A 20485-nucleotide genomic window follows, 5' to 3' on the forward strand; every position below is an offset into this window, starting at 1 on the left:
GTGAGCTGAGATGGCGCCATTGCATTCCAGCCTGGGTGACACAGTGAGACTCCATCTAAAAAGAAAAAAATATTATGACTGTTGTACCACAGAACGCAACCATGAATCTGTAATAACACTAAAATTAATATTTAACACTGTTAGAGGTTCTAGATAATTTTAAAAAGTAGGGACAAGTTCAGATATTCAAAGAACTCCATGTATTAGCAAAAATAAAATAAGCAATAAAAACAGATGGGAACATTAATTTTGTTGTTATGAAGGAATCTTGGTCTTTTCTGTACTAATATTTATATTAACTTTGAGAACACAAGAACATTACAAATAGAATGCAGTAGCCAAGACATAAAGAAAAAGATTAAAACTAGAAATAGAATTATCAAAGAATATTTGCCTTGTTCACAATGGTGGATACTGTATTTAAAAAGTTTGTTAGGCTGGGTGTGGTGGCTCATGCCTGTAATCCCAGCACTTTGGGAGGCTGAGGTGGGAGGATCACCTAAAGTCAGGAGTTTGAGACCAGCCTGGCCAACATGGTGAAATCCCGTCTCTACTAAAAATACCAAAAATAAGCCGGGTGTAGTGGTGGGCACCTGTAATTGCAGCTATTCAGGAGGCTGAGACAGAAGAATCACTTGAACCCGGGAGGTAGAGGTTACAGTGTGCAGAGATCATGCCATTGCACTCCAGCGTGGGCAACAAGAGGGAAACACCATCTCAAAAAAAACAAAAAACAAAAAAACTTTGTTCAGAAGGTAAATTGCCCCCATGGTTTCCAGCTCTGACTGCACATTAGAATCAGCTGAGGGACTCTACAAAGACCGGGAAGCCTGTGCCCTACCTCTGACTAAGTCCTACTTCTGAGCGAGGCCAAACTTTGGGATTTTTTTGAAAAGCTTCCCACACGGTTCAAGTGTGCATGCAGACTGAGAAGCACTGCTTTGCTAGAGTGTCCTGGAGGGACGGGCTGATGAGTGATAGGATGCAACATTGATGTCCCTGCAGAGAGAGCCAACAGAGGAAATAGGGGAAGAGGAAGAATGCTCCTAATCAAGTTGTAGAGAATTTACCAGACACCAAAGTCTGACGTATATCAATTAAAGAATTTGGAAACTCAACGTGGAAAAAATGGCAGCCAGAAATAACATACAGATTTCCTCTGGGTGCAGTGGCTTACGCCTGTAATTCCAGCACTTTGGGAGGCCAAGGTGGGTGGATCACCTGAGGTCAGGAGTTTGAGACCAGCCTCTCTACTAAAAATAGCATCTCTACTAAAAATTAGCAAGTATGAAAATTAGACGGGTGTGGTGGCAGCTACTTGGGAGGCTGAGGCAGAATGGCGTGAACCCGGGAGGCGGAGCTTGCAGTGAGCTGAGATTGCGCCACTGCACTCCAGGCTGGGTGACAGAGTGAGACTCTGTCTCAAAAAAAAAAAAAAAAATTAGCAAATGTGGTGGCACACACCTGCAATCCCAGCTACTGGGGAGGCTGAGGCACGAGAATCGCTTGAACCTGGAAGGCAGAGGTTACAGTGAGCTGAGATTGCGCTACTGCACTCCAGCCTGGGCAATAAAGTGAGACTTTGTCTCAAAAAAAAAAAAAAAATACAGATTTCTTTTAAAATCTCATAACATTCTTCCATAATCTAAAGGCAAACAGATTTATTACAAAAAAAGGAGTTAAAGTCCATGAATTCATAAATATCTTTATTAAAGAAGAAAAGATAGTTTTATTTCTCTAAAAGAAAGGCAGGCTGTCTTAAATTAGCTTCCATCAGCATTTAAAAAAATATTTAAATATTAATAACTGCCCACTTGGAGGAGAGTGAAGGAACCTGGCTTGACATTGAATGACTCTGCAAGTAGTCATTTAATTATAGAGTAGCTCCATGTGTCTACCTTACAAAAAAGTAGAACACTTTCTAGTTTAAATATTGGCTTCCTGAACAATTATCGCATTTGCTCCTTAAAAAATTCTGGCAAGGTAGTAGGGTAGGAATTTCTTTTGGTGTTTAAGAGACAAGGACACTGAGGCTCAGAGTTGCATAAAATCATGCAAATAACAGGAAGCACATTTGAGACTTGGCTTCCAAGCTTGTGATTCCAAATCTAACTTCTCACTGCATCATCCTACTGCTCATTAAAAGTGGGAGCTTTACAAAGCCTTGATTTCAGAGCAGTACAGAACTTTACAGAAGTTCAAAGTCTGGTTTTCAAAATGAGATAATAGATTGAAGGACCACATTAGGTATATAGTAGTGGGTTGCTTAATTTTACGCATCAACTTGACTGGGCTAAAGGATGCTGAAATATCTGGTAAAACATTTCTGGGTATGTCTGTGAAAGTGTTTTGGGAAGAGATTAACATTTGAATCAGTAGACTTGGTAAAGAAAATTAAGTTCATCAATACAGTAATTTTATCATTTTATGGATAATTTTATCCCTTTAGGGCCCAAATAGGTCAAAAAAGTAGAGGAGGGTGAATTCACTCTGTTTGAGCTGGGACATCTGTCTTTCTCTGCTATCAGACATCAGTGCTGTTGGTTTTCAGGCCTTTGGGTCTGAACTGCAGCATACACCATTAGCTCTCCTGTTTCTCAGGCCTTCAGACTTGGACTTCAGACTTCCAGTGGAATTGCATCACCAGTTTTCTGGTTCTCCAGTTTACAAACAGCAAATTGTGGGACTTCTCAGCCTTCATAATCACATGAGCCAATCCTCACTACAAATCTCCTGTTATATACACATATGTTGCTGGCTCTAGTTCTCTGGAGAACCCTGAAGAGACCTGGCCATTCAAAGGCATGGGATTATTTGTAGATAACTCTAAGGCTTGCCTTTAAGAGATCAGTAAGTTCATTGGCCCTATTTTCTACACAGCTCATGATAGAAAAATCTTAAAACTTTACACAATAATTCCATTCCAGAGTCTACTTACCTTTACCAACAGGAAGTGCTTATCTAACGTGAAATTTTTCAGTACACTTTTTTTTAAACAGTCTAAATCTATTTATTTATTTGTAGATTACTCTAAGGCTTGCCTTTAAGAGATCAGTAAGTTTATTGGCCCTATTTTCTACATAGCTCATGATAGAAAAATCTTAAAACTTTACACAATAATTCCATTCCAGGGTCTACTCACCTTTACCAACAGGAAGTGCTTATCTAACCTGAAATTTTTCAGTCATATTTTTTAAAACAGTCTAAATTTATTTATTTATTTATTTATTTATTTGAGATGGAGTTTTGCTCTGGCCACCCAGGCTGGAGTGCAATGGCACAATCTTGGCTCACTGCAACCTCCGCCTCGCGGATTCAAGCAATTCTCCTGCCTCAGCCTTCCTAGTAGCTGGGACTACAGGCACCCACCACCACGCCCAGCTGATTTTTGTATTTTTGGTAGAGACAGGGTTTCACCATGTTGGCCAGGCTGGTCTTGAACTCCTGACCTCAGGTGATCCACCCGCCTCGGCCTCCCAAAGTTCTGGGATTACAGGCATGAGCCACCATGCCCGGCTTAAAACAGTCTAAATTTCAAGGAAGAAGAAACATGTTCTACTTCATAGAGCTGCATGTGATAGGGTGCTAACTGGGAAATCGGAGATGCTCTTCGTAGACTCCACTGTCAGTGTCTGTGTTCCTAGTGAATGAGGGAGCCAGTGACTAGTTTGCCCGTTTGTTAGCAGGAGTGTCTGCTACATGCTGTGGCATGAAACAAGTTATCAATTTTCTCTGGACTTTGTAGTGAGCATACTCAGGTGATGAGCACTTTTTTTTTTCTTTCTTCTTCTTCTTATTATTATACTTTAAGTTCTAGGGTACACGTGAACAACATGCAGGTTTGTTACATATGTATACATGTGCCATGTTGGTGGAGCACTTGTTTTGTTTTGATTTTTCTTCTTGGAATCCATTCTACCTTCAAGTACTCCTCTTTTCCTTAGAAAACAGACCTCATCTCAATAAAAATATAAATAAAATTAATTAATTAATTTCAATCAATCAAATTTGTTAATTAAAGAAATTTTTCCAGCTTATATTTTCAAAAGTAATGAAGTTTTGTGAACATTTTCAATAGCCCAACCTAAATTTATAATTGAAGATAAAGTAGACTGCTTCAAGAAGAAGTCTAAATGAACAGAAATCTCTCGTGCTAAAGATAAGTGTTCAATGCTTTGCATTTAATCCCCAAAATACTTTAGATCCAACTTTGCTTAGAGAACACCCAGTAAAAGATAAGCAACAGCTGTTGTGTTTGACCTACACGTGACCTCTTCCTCATTCTCATTCCATGTGGCTTAAGTCTCATTGACTCTGTCTCCCAACTCTAGGGTTTGCTTCAGCCATTTAGAGTATTCTAAGGCTGAAACAGTTGAGGACAACTGAATTAGTCAGGGTTCTTCAGAGAAACAGAGCCAATGGGATGGATGGATAGAGAGATAGATAGACAGATAGATGAAAGAGGATTTATTATGTGAATTGACTCCTGTGATTATGGAGGCTTAGGAGTCCCCTGACAGGCTACCTGCAAGGTAGAGAACCAGGGAAGCTGGTGGCATGGCTCAGTCCAAGTCCAAAGGTCTGAGAACCAAGAGAGCCATTGGTGTAACTCTGGGTCTGAGACCAAAGTCCAGAGAAACTGAGGGACTGCTGGTGCAAATCCTGGAGTCCAAAGGCCAGAGAACCTGGAGTTCTGATGTCCAAGGGCAGGAGAAGATGGTGTCGCAGTTGCAGAAGAGAGAGCAAATTCAGCTTTCCTCTGCCTTCTGGTTCTGTTTGGACCCTTAACTAATCAGATGGTGCCCACCCACATTGGGTGAGGATGGGTCTTCCTTACTCTACTGATTTAAAAGCCAATTTCTTCTGGAAATACCCTCACAGATATACCAGAAATAATGTTTTCCCAGCTATTTGGGTTTCTTAACCCAGACAAGTTGACACCTAAAATTAACTACCACAGCCACCATATGGAAAGAGCCTGCCTGAGAATAAAACCAACATAGAGGAAAGCAGAGTGGAGGAAAGAGAGGGCTACAGAGACCAGCTCCTGACGGTCTCACCTGAGCCCCTGCATCCAGCCGTGCCTGAAGGCTTTTGATTATGTGGAACAATACATCCTCTTTTTGTTTAAGCTTGTGTGAGTTAGTTTTAGTCACTTGCAACTGAAAGAGTCCTGCCCAGCACATTATAACAGTGATCTCAGTTCAGTTATTTCTATTCTGATCTCATATAAGCTAATCTTACTTTCCTATTTTGCTAGAAGACAGAAATGAAGGTCAAATGTATGTCAAACATAACAGCTGTTGCTCATCTGCTGGGTGCTCTCAAAGCAAGATTGGATCTAATTTATTTTGAGGATTAAATGTAAAGCTTTGAACCCTTATCTTTAGCAAGGGAGATTTCTGTTCACTTAGACTTCTTGAAACAGTCCACTTTATCTTTAATTATAAATTTAGGTTGGGCTATTGAAAATGTTAACAAAATTTCATTATTTTTGAAAATATAAGGCGGAAAATTTTAATTAACAAATTTAATTGATTTAAATTAATTAATTAATTAAAAATTATTTTTTAGAAGTGAGGTCTCACTTTGTTGACCAGGTTTGTCTCAAATACCCGGGCTCAATCAATCCTCCCACCTTGACCTCCCAATGTGCTGGGATTACAGGCGTGAGCCATCTAAGTTTCTAAGCCTGAAAAATTTCTAAGTTAAAAACTTGCAAGACTTGAAAAGAAGTGAGAGAAAGAATGAGGCTCATTAGAAAATGCAATTAGCAAATATTCTTGGGAGAAGACTCGCTGAATTTCCAGTCCATATTTTCTGGCTTGTTTTCCATAGGGAGGATAAGAATAATGACAGCTAAGTCCCTCCCTCCCTCCCTCCCTCCCTCCCTCCCTTCCTTCCTTCCTTCCTTCCTTCCTTTCACAGGGTCTGGCTCTGTCACCCAGACTGGAGTGCAGTGGTTTCATCATAGTTTACTGCAACCTCCACCCCCTGTGCTCAAGTGATCTTCCTGCCTCAGCCTCCTGAGTAGGTGGGATTACAGGCACTCAACACCATGCCCAGTTAACTTTTTTTTTTTTTTTTTTTGAGATGGAGTCTCGCTCTGTCGCCCAGGCTGGAGTGCAGTGGCGTGATCTCGGCTCACTGCAAGCTCCGCCTCCTGAATTCACGCCATTCTCCTGCCTCAGCCTCCCGAGTAGCTGGGACTACGGGCGCCCACCACCACACCTGGCTAATTTTTTGTATTTTTAGTAGAGACTGGGTTTCACCGTTTTAGCCAGGATGGTCTTGATCTGCTGACCTCCTGATCTGCCCACCTCCTGATCTGCCCACCTTGTCCTCCCAAAGTGCTGGGATTACAGGCGTGAGCCACCACGCCTGGCAGCCCAGTTAACTTTTTAAAGATTGTAGAGATAGAGTCTCAACATGTTGCCCAGGCTGGCCTTGAGCTCCTGCCCTCAAGCAATACTCCTGCTTCGGCATCCCAAAGTTCTAGGATTACAGGTGTGAGCCGCTCTACCCAGCCGGTTTTCTCTTGCTTTTCTTACAACTATGGGTATCAAAACCAGGGATATGAATTGTTGTTTTTAAGATTGCAGTGGTTATTTGTGGTGCTTTGAATCTAAATAAAAACTCAATTCTAACTGATGAAAAGGATAATAATATATTAACTAGACAATAATAAAATATGCAATGTAGAATACAATACAATAGATATAACAACAGCCACAGAAACTTACACATAGTGAGCACTTAAAAAATGTATATATTTATTTATTTTTGTAGAGGTGAGGTCTTGCTATGTTGCCCAGGTTGGTCTTGAACTCCCAGTCTCAAACAATACTCCTACCTTGCCTCCCAAAGTGCTCAGATTACAGGCATCAGCCAGTGCACCCAGTCTATTGAGTATTTATTATACGCTAGGTCCTGTTCTAAATACTTAACATGCATTTCTTATTTATCTTTCATAGCAACAATGTCAACCATCTTGTGTAAGAAGGCTCAGAGAGGCTGTCTCACTAGCCCCTGGCCTCCTGGTTGGTTAGTGAGAAAAAAAGAATTCAAACACAGGTTGGCCTGACTCTAGGAATCAATTACCAAACCTTATTGTCTAGATTTAATTTTTTAAAAATTTTATTTATTTATTATTTTTTGAGATGGAGTCTCGCTCTGTCACCCAGGCTGGATTCCAGTGGTGTGATCTCAGCTCACTGCAACCTCTGTCTCCTGGGTTCAAGCAATTCTCCTGCCTCAGCCTCCCAAGTAGCTGGGATTACAGGTGCCTGCCACTGAGCCTGGCTAATTTTTTTGTATTTTAGTAGAGATGGGGTTTCATCATGTTGGCCAGGCTGGTTTTGAACTCCTGACCTCAAGTGATCCACCCACCTCGGCCTCCCAAAGTGCTGGGATTACAAGCATGAGCCAGCGCGTCCGCCCCGTTTGGATTTTAAATCCCTCCTGTATTCCTAATTGTACAGAAATTTAACTGAGGATGTTTTGCTTGTCCTGTGTGGTGATTTAAAGATGTTTAAGCAACATTAAAAATCAGTGTTGGGGTAGGTAATTGCCATTGAATGCACAGTTTTAGGTTTTTGCAAAAAGTGAGAAGATCTGGCTACCCTAAGCTCTTATTTCTCCAAAATGGGAGGCACAGGCTATGTCCAGCTGACCCCTATCAAGGGGCAGATACACTTGGAGTTGGCCCAGCTCTCTGCAAACACTCTTGTGGCTTCCTGGATTTCTTGCTTCCATCCTTCCTCTCATTTGTCAGTTCTTTGTCTTTAAGGAAACAGGCCCGATTGCATCAAGCCTGCTGAAAGGCTTCAGTGGTCCTCGATTACCTGAAAGTACTTAAAACCCTGATCTACCCACTTTCTAGTCTTCGCTGCCCTTCACCTCTATCCGCCCCTTATGTCTTGTACTCTAGCCATGCTGGGCTCCACACTGTCTGCTATGCACCATGCCCCGCCATGCCTCCCTATGTTCATGTCTTTTTCATGCTGTTCTGGTGCCAACAATGTCCTCCTACTTTCTCAATTGTTAAATACCTAATCAGAATTTAAAATCCATTTCAAATGTCATCTCCTTGGGAGATAGAAAATCAGTCCCAAAATGCTGGGATTACAGGTGTGAGCCACTTCTCCCAGCCGACACAGAGCTCTTTTAAAAAGCACAGTGTAGATGCTGGATTGTCCATTCAAAAAGGCCACACCCACTGGGGCTAACTCAAAACCAATTGGCATGCCTCTCTTCACTATCTCTTAGGAAATGCTTAGGATGTGTCACAAAGATCTCAAACAATTTATATTTGCTTAATAACCACTGGCTGAATTATAAGATTAACCTGCATATATACTGCATAGCTGAGCATATTTTAAAAGTGCAGAATAATCTCTATTTGTGATTTTGGAAAAGGCTTTTAAATCATACTTGCCTTCCTTCTGGCCAGCACAGGGTGGAGCTCTTATCCAGACTAAATAAAAGCATTTTCTAAATGGAAGGGTTGGAAGCTACTTTAAACAGTTGGCACTTAGGAATTTTTATCCATTTAGTCTCTGTGTGGCACAGAAGGCTTCCAACTCTTTGCTTAAAAAAAGAAAAAGAAATAGTAGAGTCACAAATCAAAAATAAAGGAAGATGTGAGAAGCAGAGTACAAAGAAAAAGGAGATTCATGAATCATGAATGGAAACACTTGTTAATAATAAATTCCACTGATGGTGAATTTAAGCACAGCTGAGTTGTGTAGACCTCATAGTCTCATGATCTTGTTCCTAAGCAAGGTAAATGTCTCCCTGGTGTTTAGATGGTTCAGTGACCTAATCAACAGAAAGTTCAGTTTGGAATGGGTCATAGCCCCCTCGTTACCATCACTGGGTCTCTGTGGCTCTCTCTGCTGGGGCCATCTGTCCACGCCACGTTCACTGCCTGACTCTGTCACCAGGCCAGGTCCTGGCCCAGGAAAGAATATTTGCAATCCATAGTTGCTCTGCCTGTGGATGGTGGTTAGTTTGATTTGGAAAGAAGCAATAAGTCCCATCTTGGTCCTGGATCCAAATCTTGTTTTCCAATAAAGCTTTATCATTATTAAATATTAGGGATATTTGGATATCCAAAATAAATAAGTAAAATAGTATACCTAAGTAAAATGTAAATCAGAGGAGAGAAATTATTTGAAAATTGTGTAATTATTTTCAGAATTAATGTCTCGGCCAAGGTGGGCGGATAACGAGGTCAGGAGTTCGAGACCAGCAGCCTCGCCAACATAGTGAAACCTCGTCTCTACTAAAAATACAAAAAATTAGCCAGGCGTGCTGGCAGGCACCTGTAGTCCCAGCTTCTTGGGAGGCTGAGGCAGGAGAATCGCTTGAACCCAGGAGGCGGAGATTGCGGTGAGCCGAGGTCGCACCACTTTACTCCAGCCTGGGCAACAAGAGTGAAACTCCGTCTCAAAAAAAAAAAAAAAAGAAAAAAGAAAAAAAAGAATTAATGTCTCAGTGGGGCCCAGGCATCAGCATTTTTAGAAAGCTCCATGGGTGGCTGAGTGTGGTGGCTCATGCCCGTAATCCCAGCACTTTGGGAGGCCACGGCAGAGGGATCCCTTAGGCCAAAAGTTCAAGAACAGCCTGAGCAACATAGGGAGATGCCTATCTCCACAAAAAAAATTGTTTAAGTCAGGTGTGGTGATGCACTCCTGTAGACCCAGCTACTCAGGAGGCTGAAGCAGAAGGCTCGCTTGAGCCCAGGAGTTCGAGGCTGCAGTGAGCTGTGATTGTACCACTGCACTCCAGCCTGGGCAACAGAGTGAAAACCTGTCATAAAATAAAATAATAAAATAAAATACAATAAAAATCCGAGGCAGCAAGTCTGGAGTGAGGCCTGAGATTCTGCATTTCTGACAGGTTCCCAGCGCATGCCCTGTGCTGCTGGTTTTTGGACCACACTTTGAGAAGAAAGGCTTGTATTCAGTGGGTCCCAAATGTTCCACATCATAACCCTTCCCAGGAGAGCTGGTTAAGCCTCACAGATGCACAGGGCGCTCCTTGAAGGTTGCTGATTCAGGAGGTCTGGGAGTCTGCGTTAAAAGCTGCCCAGCTGATTCTCATGGCGTGCATGCCTGCTGGAGAAAGGCTGCCCTGACTTCCTCTAGGGAGTTGATTGTTTGCCTGGCTTTTGTTGTTTTACTTACTAAAGCTTCAAAATCTTATTCTCTTTCTTAATAATTCTAAATATGGGTGTATAGGCAGCATGATATTTTTTAGTATTCAATTCAGTTTTCAAAAATTTTTTGATTACCTGGTAGGTAGTACTTTCTAGTACAATGGGCAAAAAATAAAAAATGATCGAAAACAATACTTTGATTCCATTTAACTAATTGTGTTGGCATTGTTCTTGCTGATCTCTATGTTCTGGGTTCTAAAAAACTGGCTAAAAGTTATCATCAAGAAAAAACATGAGTTTTTAAAAATTAATTTATTGTTTTAAATGAAAGATATATTTTCATCATGTTAAGCTGCTGAATTTTTTTTTTTTTTTTTTTGAAATGGAGTTTCTCTCTTATTGCCCAGGCTGGAGTGCAATGGCGCGATCTCAGCTCACTGCAACCTCTAAGTTGCTGAACATTTGGCATCATTTGTTAGAGGAGTTAGCCCTTTCTGATGCATACATTCTTCTTTGCTTTGTGCCTTTAAAACTGGGGTGCCCCAGGGACTTCTCCATCTACACCTACACACAGTCCTTTGGTGATCCTATCCAAACTTAGGACTTTAAATACCACCTACTGTCTAATGATTTGGAAATACAGATCTCCAGCCCACGCCTCTTTCTTGAGCAGGCTAGTATAACCAGCTGCCTGGTTAATAACTCCACTTGGATATTCATGGATATTTTCAAACTCTTCTCATCTAAAACGAGATGTCTGATTTTTTCCTAAACCTACTCCGCCTGGTAGTTCTCCCTGTATCGGTTGGAGCAACTCCATTCTTATAGCCGCCAGCCCAAACCTCTCTCACACCCACATCTAATCCATCCAGAGTTTTTGTCGGCTCTCCCTTCCTAATATATTCAAGATCCGACCGCCTCTCACCTCTGTCAATGCTACAACCTGCCTGAAGCCACCATTCTCTCTTGCCTAAATGACTGCAGCAACTTGCTAGCTGTTGCCTGTCTTTTTTCTTCCTCTCCCCTTCCTTTTTCTTTTTATTGTAAAGTTTCTTCAAATAACCTTAGCCATTGGTAGTAACAGGAGCAACCTGTATTGCAAAACATTGTATTCAATATTCTAATTTTGCTTTTAGAGGAAAAAAATTGTTGTTTAAAGAAAGCTGGAAGGAACTAGGTGTGGTTAACTGACCTAAAATGTTATTGGAATAGTTCAGATGGATAGAAACGAGAGGAATGGCAATAAGAATGCGAGGGTTTTAAATAGCATGTGTTCTTTTTTTTTTTTTTTTTGAGATGGGGTCTCACTCTGTTGCCCAGGCTGGAGTGCAGTGGCATGATCTTGGCTCACTGCAAGCTCCACCTCCCGAGTTCACGCCATTCTCCTGCCTCAGCCTCCCGAGTAGCTGGGACTACAGGCGCCTGCCACCAAGCCTGGCTAATTTTTTGTATTTTTAGTAGAGACGGGGTTTCACCACATTAGCCAGGATGGTCTCGATCTCCTGACCTCGTGATCCGCCTGCTTCAGCCTCCCAAAGTGCTGGGATTACAGGAGTGAGCCACCACGCCTGGGCACGTGTTCTTTCTTATATAACAAGCTTTTCAAATTCACAGGTTCGAGAGTGTGGTTGCTTTGCTTGTGGAGAAAGCAGCTGTGTTCATGTTTTGTATGTACCAGTGTTTCTCCTGTATTGGTTTTTGCTGATATGGATGTGAAATGGTTTTGCTTGTTCCATCGTTTTCCTTCTGTTTGTGTGTGTGTGTGTTTTAAAAAATCGTTTTTGTTGGCCGGGCGCAGTGATTCACACCTGTAATCCCAGCACTTTGGGAGGCCGAGGCGGGCAGATCACGAGGTCAGGAGTTCGAGACCAGCCTGGCCAACATGGCGAAACTGCGTCTCTACTAAAAATACAAATTAGCAGGGCATGGTGGCGTGCGCCTGTAATCCCAGCTACCTAGGAGGCTGAGGGAGGAGAATTGCTAGAACCCAGGGGACAGAGGCTGCAGTGAGCCAAGATTGCGCCACTGCACTCCAGCCTGCCAGACAGAGCAAGACTCCATCTCAAAAAAAAAATCGTTTTTGCTTTGGAGCTCAGGTTCTAGATCCTTCTCTGAGCCTTCTAATGACATCTCTTCTGTCTCAGTTAAGATCTGATCAACAATGAATAATGTCATTTCCCTCTCAAATCTGGCTTTAACCATCTGACTACCACCTCCCTTGCTTCTCCCCTCTGGGCCCCTAAACTTCAGTTAGGGTGAATTATTCAGTGTTTCCCCTATATGCCATGCTTTCTTCCCTGTGGGACAAGATTAGTTCACGACATTTCCACCACCTTTATACCCATGTCCTCTAAATCCATAGAACCTAGTAGTAATAGTCGACGCTTGGTGAGCACTTACTCTGCGCCAGGCAGTGTGTTAAGTGTTTATGGTCATTTTATCATTTTAACCCCACACTATATAAGGTAGACCCTTTATGATCCCTATTATACTGCCAGGTATGCCCTGCCCAGATCCCCCTGGGTCCTCTTTTCCAGCTCTGCATGCTCAGACCCCTGTGGGCTTGGCTGCAAATGCTTTCTCTGGAAACTTCTGCACATTACCCCTCACTGGGGGGAGAGTGGAAAGGCTCTGGGAGTTTGTGTCCCTCTCCCCCCTTGCCAGTGACAGAAGGAACTGGTGTGGGAACACAAGCACCCAGATCGTTGGCCTCAAGGAGGGAGAGGTTGAAGTGTGAGCCATGCTCCAGGACTCTCCAAGGATCAGCCTGAGCTGGCTTCTTCCCCTTCCCTGGCTTGCTTCCCTACTCCTTCACTTTTCTTCTTGGAAGCACATTCCCCAGTAAATCACCTCCTTTCCAATCCTTGGCTCATGACCTGTGTCTGGAGGAACTCAACCTAAGACTCTTGCCTGGCTCATGCAAGGTACAGTTGCTATTCAAACCCGAGCAGTCTAAATCCTACCACAGTTTAGGGTTCAAATCCCTCTGTTATAACGCCTGTCATGTCAGTATGATGACTCTGTTTCAATTTCTTTTTCCTAGAAAATGTTAGAAATTTTACCCGGGGAATCTTGGAGCAGTATCTTTGATGTTTGCTCACAGTTCTGAGTGTGGTACTGGGAGTATTCAAAGTCCTTTCTAGCGATGGGTGAGGTTGCATTTGGAGCATCTCACAATACTCTGATAAACGTCTTGAGTGTCTTCCTCCATGCACCCACAGCCCTCTGGACATGCATCCATCTATTATGCTACTGGGATCATGATTTCAAAAATTATTTTGGATCTTCTGCTCACGGCCCTAGACTGTGGACTCCTGGGGGCCAGGATACTGGCCTATTCATGGTTGTTTCTCAGTGCAGAGCAGAGCGTCTAAATAGAGGTGTTCATCTTTTTGGATGCAATTCTGTACTACAAGAAAGTGGATTTAGAACTGTGGTTCTCAAGGCCGGGCGTGGTGGCTCACACCTGTAATCCTAGCACTTTGGGAGGTTGAGGTGGGCGAATTGCTTCAGTCCAGGAGTTCGAGACCAGCCTGGGCAACATGGCAAAAAACCCTGTCTCTACAAAAAATACAAAAATTAGCTGGGTGTAGTGGCATGTGCCCGTAGTCCCAGCTACTTGGGAGACTGAGGTGGGAGGATCACCTGAACCTGGGGTGGCTGAGGCTTCAGTGAGCCGTGATCACACCACTGCACTCCAACCTGGGTGACAGAGTGAAATCCTGTCTTAAAAAAAAAAAAAAAAAAAAAAGAACTGTGGTTCTCAAATTTCATTTGCATAAAAATTACTGTGGGGGAGGCAGTGGGCTCAAGGAATCCGCATTTTAAGAAGTATCCCAGGTGATGTTTAACCCATTATAGATACTTTGAGAAACAGTAATTTATAAGGTGCAAATACTGAATAATAATAAACAGTTATGTTACAAATACTTACATAGCGGTTACTTCATACTTGGCACTGTTGTTAGAGAACTATAAACTCATTTAATCCACATTTAATCCTCATGAGGTGAAAAGTACTATTAACCCCCATTTTTACATATTAGGAAACTGAGGGACAGAGATGCTAAGTAACTTGCTCCACAACTATAACTAGTAAGTAGAGTTGGGCCCCGGCATTCTGGCCCCAGAGGCTGTGCTCTTACCCAGCTGCCTCACACCCCCTTTCCACTGATACATGCAAGAAAATCCACATGATTCCCAGCATGATTTTTGCTGAGCCCTTCCAAGGAGGCTGAAAGGAACAGAGGATACATTACTGCATGGAACACACAGGAAATATTTTATTAGTTTCCAGATGAAGCAAGGGATAGAGTACAAATATTTCAGTAGAGCTCCACAGCTCTCCTTAGGGAGCCCACTCTCGCATCCGTGGCCCCCCAGTCCTGGCGCCGCCTGTAGTCCCCCGGCCTCAGCAGGTACTGCCGCCCCCGGTAGTTGGGCAGCTCGTAGAGGACCCAGGAGCCCTCCAGCACGTTGAAGGAGTGGATCTCACTGAGGTGGAAGCGGTCGTGAAGAGAGGAGCAGTCCTCAGTGATCTCCACCATCTGGCCCCTATAATCCTCTCGCTCATAGATCCTGAGCCTGTGGGAGCTGGCCTGGGGGTTCAGCAAACAGCAGATGAGGGAACGTCAGAAAACCTGACTTCCTGGGGGATGGACCTAAAAAATTTTTTTTCTAGGCCGGGAGCAGTGGCTCACGCCTGTAATCCCAGCACTTTGGGAGGCCGAGGCAGGTGGATCATGAGGTCAGGAGATCGAGACCATCCTGGCTAACACAGTGAAACCCTGTCTCTACTAAAAATACAAAAACAAAATTAGCCGGGGGTGGTGGTAGGCACCTGTAGTCCCAGCTACTTGGGAGGCTGAGGCAGGAGAATGGGATGAACCCAGGAGGCAGAGCTTGCAGTGAGCCAAGATCGTGCCACTGCACTCCAGCCTGGGGGACAGAGTGAGACTCCGTCTCCAAAAAAAAAAAAAAAAAAAAAAAAAAAAAAAAAAATTCCTATATCAAAAGTGACCAAGCTAAAACAAAGACACTGCCAACACCAGGGCTGCTGTGTATAGTTGGGTAGGTTGTACACTGTGAAACTCAAGAGGACACCACTCCCCATTCATTTGGTATGAATGGTGCTCCCTAGGGTTTTCTGTTACAATCTACATGAATAGACACACTTGTCCTGCTCAGGACCACTTCTAAATATTTTTTGTATTTGTTTTGTTTGTTTTGTTCTCTCCTTCATAAATTTGTGGTGGTTTGGGCTCTTGTTGGATGACACATAAAATAATGTTTTTATGTTTTTTTTTTTTTTTTTGAGATGGAGTCTCGCTCTGTCGCCCAGGCTGAAGTACAGTGGCGCGATCTCGGCTCACTGCAAGCTCCGCCTCCCGGGTTCACGCCATTCTTCTGCCTGAGCCCCCCGAGTAGCTGGGACTACAGACCCGCCACCACGCCCGGCTATTTTTTTGTATTTTTAGTAGAGACGGGGTTTCACCGTGTTAGCTAGAATGGTCTGAATCTCCTGACCTCGTGATCCACCCGCCTCGGCCTCCCAAAGTGCTGGGATTACAGGCGTGAGCCACCACGCCTGCCCTAAAAAAAGATCGTTAAGGAGGCCTGTACAGGTTCAAGAGTGTGAAACCTTTAGAAAAATGGAAACTTAGGCTGTTTGTCCTGAGCTATTCTTGTCTCTGTCGGTTTTTGTTTGTTTTGTTTTGTTTTGTTTTGAGACGGAGTCTCACTCTGTCACCCAGGCTAGAGTGCAGTGGCACAATCTTGGCTCACTGCAACCTCCACCTCCCAGGTTCAAGCAATTCTCCTGCCTCAGCCTCCCGAGTAGCTGGCACTACAGGCGCCTGCCACCACGCCTGGCTAATTATTTTTAGTAGAGACAAGGTTTCACCATGTTGGCCAGGCTGGTCTCGAACTCCTGACCTCAGGTAATCTGCCCGCCTCGGCCTTCCAAAGTGCTGGGATTACAGGTGTAAGCCACCACGCCTGGCCATGTCTCTTGTTTTGAGCACTTGTTCTTCCTTCATTTGTTTGTTCCTTCCCATTGTCTCAATGTTTTTCTTCCTCCACATTAAAATATTCTTTAGGGGCCAGGCACGATGGCTCATGTGCCATGCTGGTGTGCTGCACCCATTAACTCGTCATTTAGCATTAGGTATATCTCCTAAAGCTATCCCTCCCCCCTCCCCAGCCTGACCAATATTGTGAAACCTCGTCTCTACTAAAAATACAAAAATTAGCCAGGTGTGGTGGCGTGTGCCTGTAATCTCAGCTACTCTGGAGGCTGAGAAAGGAGAATTGCCTGAACTCGGGAGGTGGAGGTTGCAGTGAGCCGAGATCACGCCACTGTACTCCAACCTGGATGACAGAGCGAGACTCCATCTCAAAAAAAAAAAAAGAAAAGAAAAAAAATCTTTTTTGCTTGGAGCTCAGGTTCTAGATCCCCTTCTGAGCCTTCTAATGACATTTTTTCTGTCTCGGTTAAGAGCTGATCAGTAATGTCATTTCCTTCTCAAATCTGACTTTGAGACTTGCTCTCTCTCTCTCTCTCTCTCTATATATATATATACACACACACATATATACATATATATATGTATGTATCTTCTTTAGGGAAGAGTCTCATGAGCAATTCTTTTTGAGGTTTGAGTGACTGCTAGTGAAGTGGATCTTACAGTCTGTAATTAGAAGAGTTGGTACTTGAAATTAGAAATCTAAGTTTTTGGGCTCCAATGCCAGACTGGGTCCTTATCAAGCTATTAAACCCTGTGAGGGGATTTCAGACTTCACAAAAGTGGTTCATTTTCCCGGGACTCTGTCACAGTCAACTTAGGGAATCCCTAACTGTGAAATTCCAGGCTGCTGGGGCTTCATTTAGGTAACAGTGGGCCCTGCAGGAGCTATTGGAATCTCATTGTTGGTTACTGGTTTGCCCAATCAGAAGGCAGGACTTGAGAGGCCCTTGATGTTCATAATAATAGTTAATACTCGGGGTTGGGGATTGGCATGTGCCAGGCACCCTCCTTTTACCCTCATTGGAACCCTATAAAGGAACTACTCTCATCAGCCCTTTTTACAGATGACGTAAAAGAAATAGCCACCTAGCCTATGGCCACCTGACAGCAAGGAATTAATCTGTTGCTGTTTCATCACCTGTGGCATAGATGCTCTGAGCTAATGCCACGCACAACTTATTCCCAGTAGAGGTGAATTTGACTTTAGCAAAATAAAATAAAATGACCAGTTAAAAGCACTGCATCTCATACTTTTTCAGTGGAGGAAACCTTACGCATGTTAATAAAGGAAAAGAGAATATAGTTAGAGCCAGAAAAAAGAAGCCTGCCATCCCATCCCGTCGCCTGTCATGTGAATCATCCACGTGGATCACTGATGCGACTCGAGGGCACGGAAGGGACCCGGCGCGACTGCACTCACGTGGTGGATGAGGCGGCAGGAGCGGACCGAGTCGCTGAGGCCCATCCACTGCTGGTGGTCGGCATAGTCGCCGCGGCGCAGGAACTACTGGAGGCCCGAGCAGTTGGGCTGCTCATAGAGCACCCAGCAGCCGCTGTCCACGCGCACCGAGTTGCAGCGGCTCAAGTAGGGTTGCAGGTTGGGGTGGTCGCTGCTGCATTCGTAGTGGCGGCCCTGGAAGCCCCGGTCCTCGTAGAGGGTGATCTGCAAGGCAAGGCGAGGCAAGGCGAGGTCTCACAGGCCTGCCCCTGCCCCAGTCTCCGGCCCCCGCCATGCAGGGAGCTACCGGGGGGCGCGGGCTGGGCTCACCTTCCCCATGGCTGGCTGGGCGCACGGCGGGGCTGAGCGGGTGGGGCGGCGGCGCGGCTGGGCTATATAGCAGGAGGGCTGCTGTGTTGGCAAGAACCGCACAAAAGGGGCCCCCGGAGGGGAGCAAGGGCATTTTTTTTTCTCTCTCTCTCTGTTCCATATAATGACTGTAGGGGTGGGGGTGGGAGGTTTATTGTATGTTTTCTTTTAGACTCTCTAAAGCTTTCGAATTGATGATCTGGTTAAAACTGTCACTTAGTGCCATTTGGGCCTTTACATAAAGCCTATTTGGGAAATTGGAATTGAGCAAGTGCTTAAGAGTTAGTAATTGTAATTAAATGTTTTATTTACCTTTTAAAAGTTCAGTTTGAGCAACAAAGCAGAATAGCGACCAAGTCTAAGGTCGAAATAGACTACAGCATGAGGCTGTATTGTTTAGATTGGTGTGAAATGTGAAACGTGAGGATGAACTTGCCTTCTCCTCGGGGTGTTTACAGTAGGATGTGATTCTCCTTTAAGAGAACCTCTCTATGATCCTACCTGCTGATAACCAGGGTATCAGATAACTAATGCAGGAGGTTGGACGCCAGGGGTTGGGCCTGAGGAAGCCCTATTTAGGCACCTGGCCTCAGCTCTGATCCCTGGAGCCTGGGTGGAAGCAGGGAAGTCTTCAGCTTCAGCACCGTGCCTGCCTCAGCACAAGCAATGAAACTCTCAACTGTGGGAATCATGAAGTGACACTTTGGCGGTTATTACACTGGTAACTTTCTATTTAACAACTTTGCTAACTAAAGGCTAAGCTTAGTTGGTTCTAGCTGCTGACAAATGCAAGTTAACATGCAAATATAACACATTGAAGATCCTGCAATCTTGCAAAGATTCTGCCTTCTTCACCCTGGGGCAAAACCCTCGTGGCTCTCTAGTTAAGGCTCTGACTCCAGGGACTGGGGTCTTCCTTCCTTTTGCCGGGACCCGGTCCCTCCTGGTGTTCCACTCTCTTTAGAGCAGGGTTTCTCAACCGCAGCACTCTTTTGACATTTGGGGCCAAAAAAATTATCTGCTGGGTGGGGAGGCTGTCCTGTGCATTGCAGGACATTGAGCAGCATCCTGGCCTCTACCAGCTGGGTACCGGTAGCATTACTGTCCCGTCGTGACAAGCAGAACTGTCTGCAGACATTGCCAAAGGTTCCCTGGAAAGCAAATCCACTCCCCATCCCCACTAAGAACTACTGATATTAGAATAACTTTGGTGCACCCAGTCTCACTCCTTAGTTTGGATTCTTGCTACCTAAGTCTAATACTAAAAAATAGCTTTCTCTGGACAAATTTTATGTGATCCACATAAGTTTAATAAGCCTCATTTACATATTTCTCTTTTAAAAATTATAACTTTTGTGGAAAATTTAGAAACTATAAAGCAGTAGAAAGGAGAAAAGATTTTAAGCCATAGTTTTGTATAAAAAGTAGCACTGTTGATGTATATTTAAAAACTCCTAATTCTCACACCTGTGATCTAATATTTCCATCTCTAGGAATTTGTCCAATGGAAAAAATTAAAGACGCATACAAAGATTATGAACAGTGATATTTTATCAGAATGGTGTTTATGATATAGAAAATTAGATACAAATAAAATGTCCAGAATAGGGCATTGTTTAAATAAATCATGGAACACTTGTTTGATGAGATGCTATGCAGCTACCAAAAATCATGTTGTCAAAGAATTTATTTAAGGGTATGGAAAATGCTTACCATATGTCAAGTTAAAAAAAAAAAGTATATTATACTCTGAAAATTACAAAATATTGAAAGAAATTAAAGAAGACATAAATAAGTGGAAACACATCCTATGTTAATGGATTGGAAGACAATATTGTTAATACATCAGTACTACTCAAAGCAATCTGCAGATTTAGTGCAATCCCTATCAAATCTCAATGATTTCCTTATGCAGAAAGAGAAAAATCTATCCTAAAATTCATCTGGAATCTCAAGGGACCCCAAATCAACAAATTAGTCTTGCAAAAAACAAAGTTGGAAGTTCCTTAGTCCTTATTCCTAATAAGGAATGCTGACACATGGCACATATGGAAGAACCTTGAAAACATGTGAAGGGAAATAAATCAGACACAGAGGAACAAATATTGTATGATTCCGTTTATTTGAGGTACCTAGAATAGTCAGTTTCATAAAGACAGGAAGTGGAATGGCGGTTACCAGGGATTGGGGGAGGTAGGATTGGGGAGTTACTGTTTAATGAATACAGAGTTTCCCTCAAAACTAAAAGTCTTTTAGCACATGTACCACCCCCAGAATTTCTGGTAAACCAGCACCAGCCTGAAGATCACGTTCTCATCAAAGGGTGAAAAAAAAGGAAACTCGAACCAGCCTACGAAGGACCCTACCGTGAGCTGCTAACCACCGAGACTGCTGCTCGTACAGCGAAAAAAGGATGGACTCATCACAACCGAGTCAAGAAAGTGCCGCCCTCTCCAGAGTCGTGGGCCATAGTCCCAGGGGAAAACCCTA

General features: G+C 43.6%; 1 pseudogene; it reads right to left on the reverse strand.

Moving 5' to 3' along the window:
* Window positions 1-14421: 14421 nt before the first annotated feature.
* LOC100610468 (gamma-crystallin D-like) lies at window positions 14422-19170 on the reverse strand (annotated as a pseudogene).
* Window positions 19171-20485: the final 1315 nt, after the last annotated feature.

This window comes from Pan troglodytes, chromosome 13 (genome assembly GCF_028858775.2).
Source record: "Pan troglodytes isolate AG18354 chromosome 13, NHGRI_mPanTro3-v2.0_pri, whole genome shotgun sequence".
Lineage (NCBI taxonomy): Eukaryota > Metazoa > Chordata > Mammalia > Primates > Hominidae > Pan > Pan troglodytes.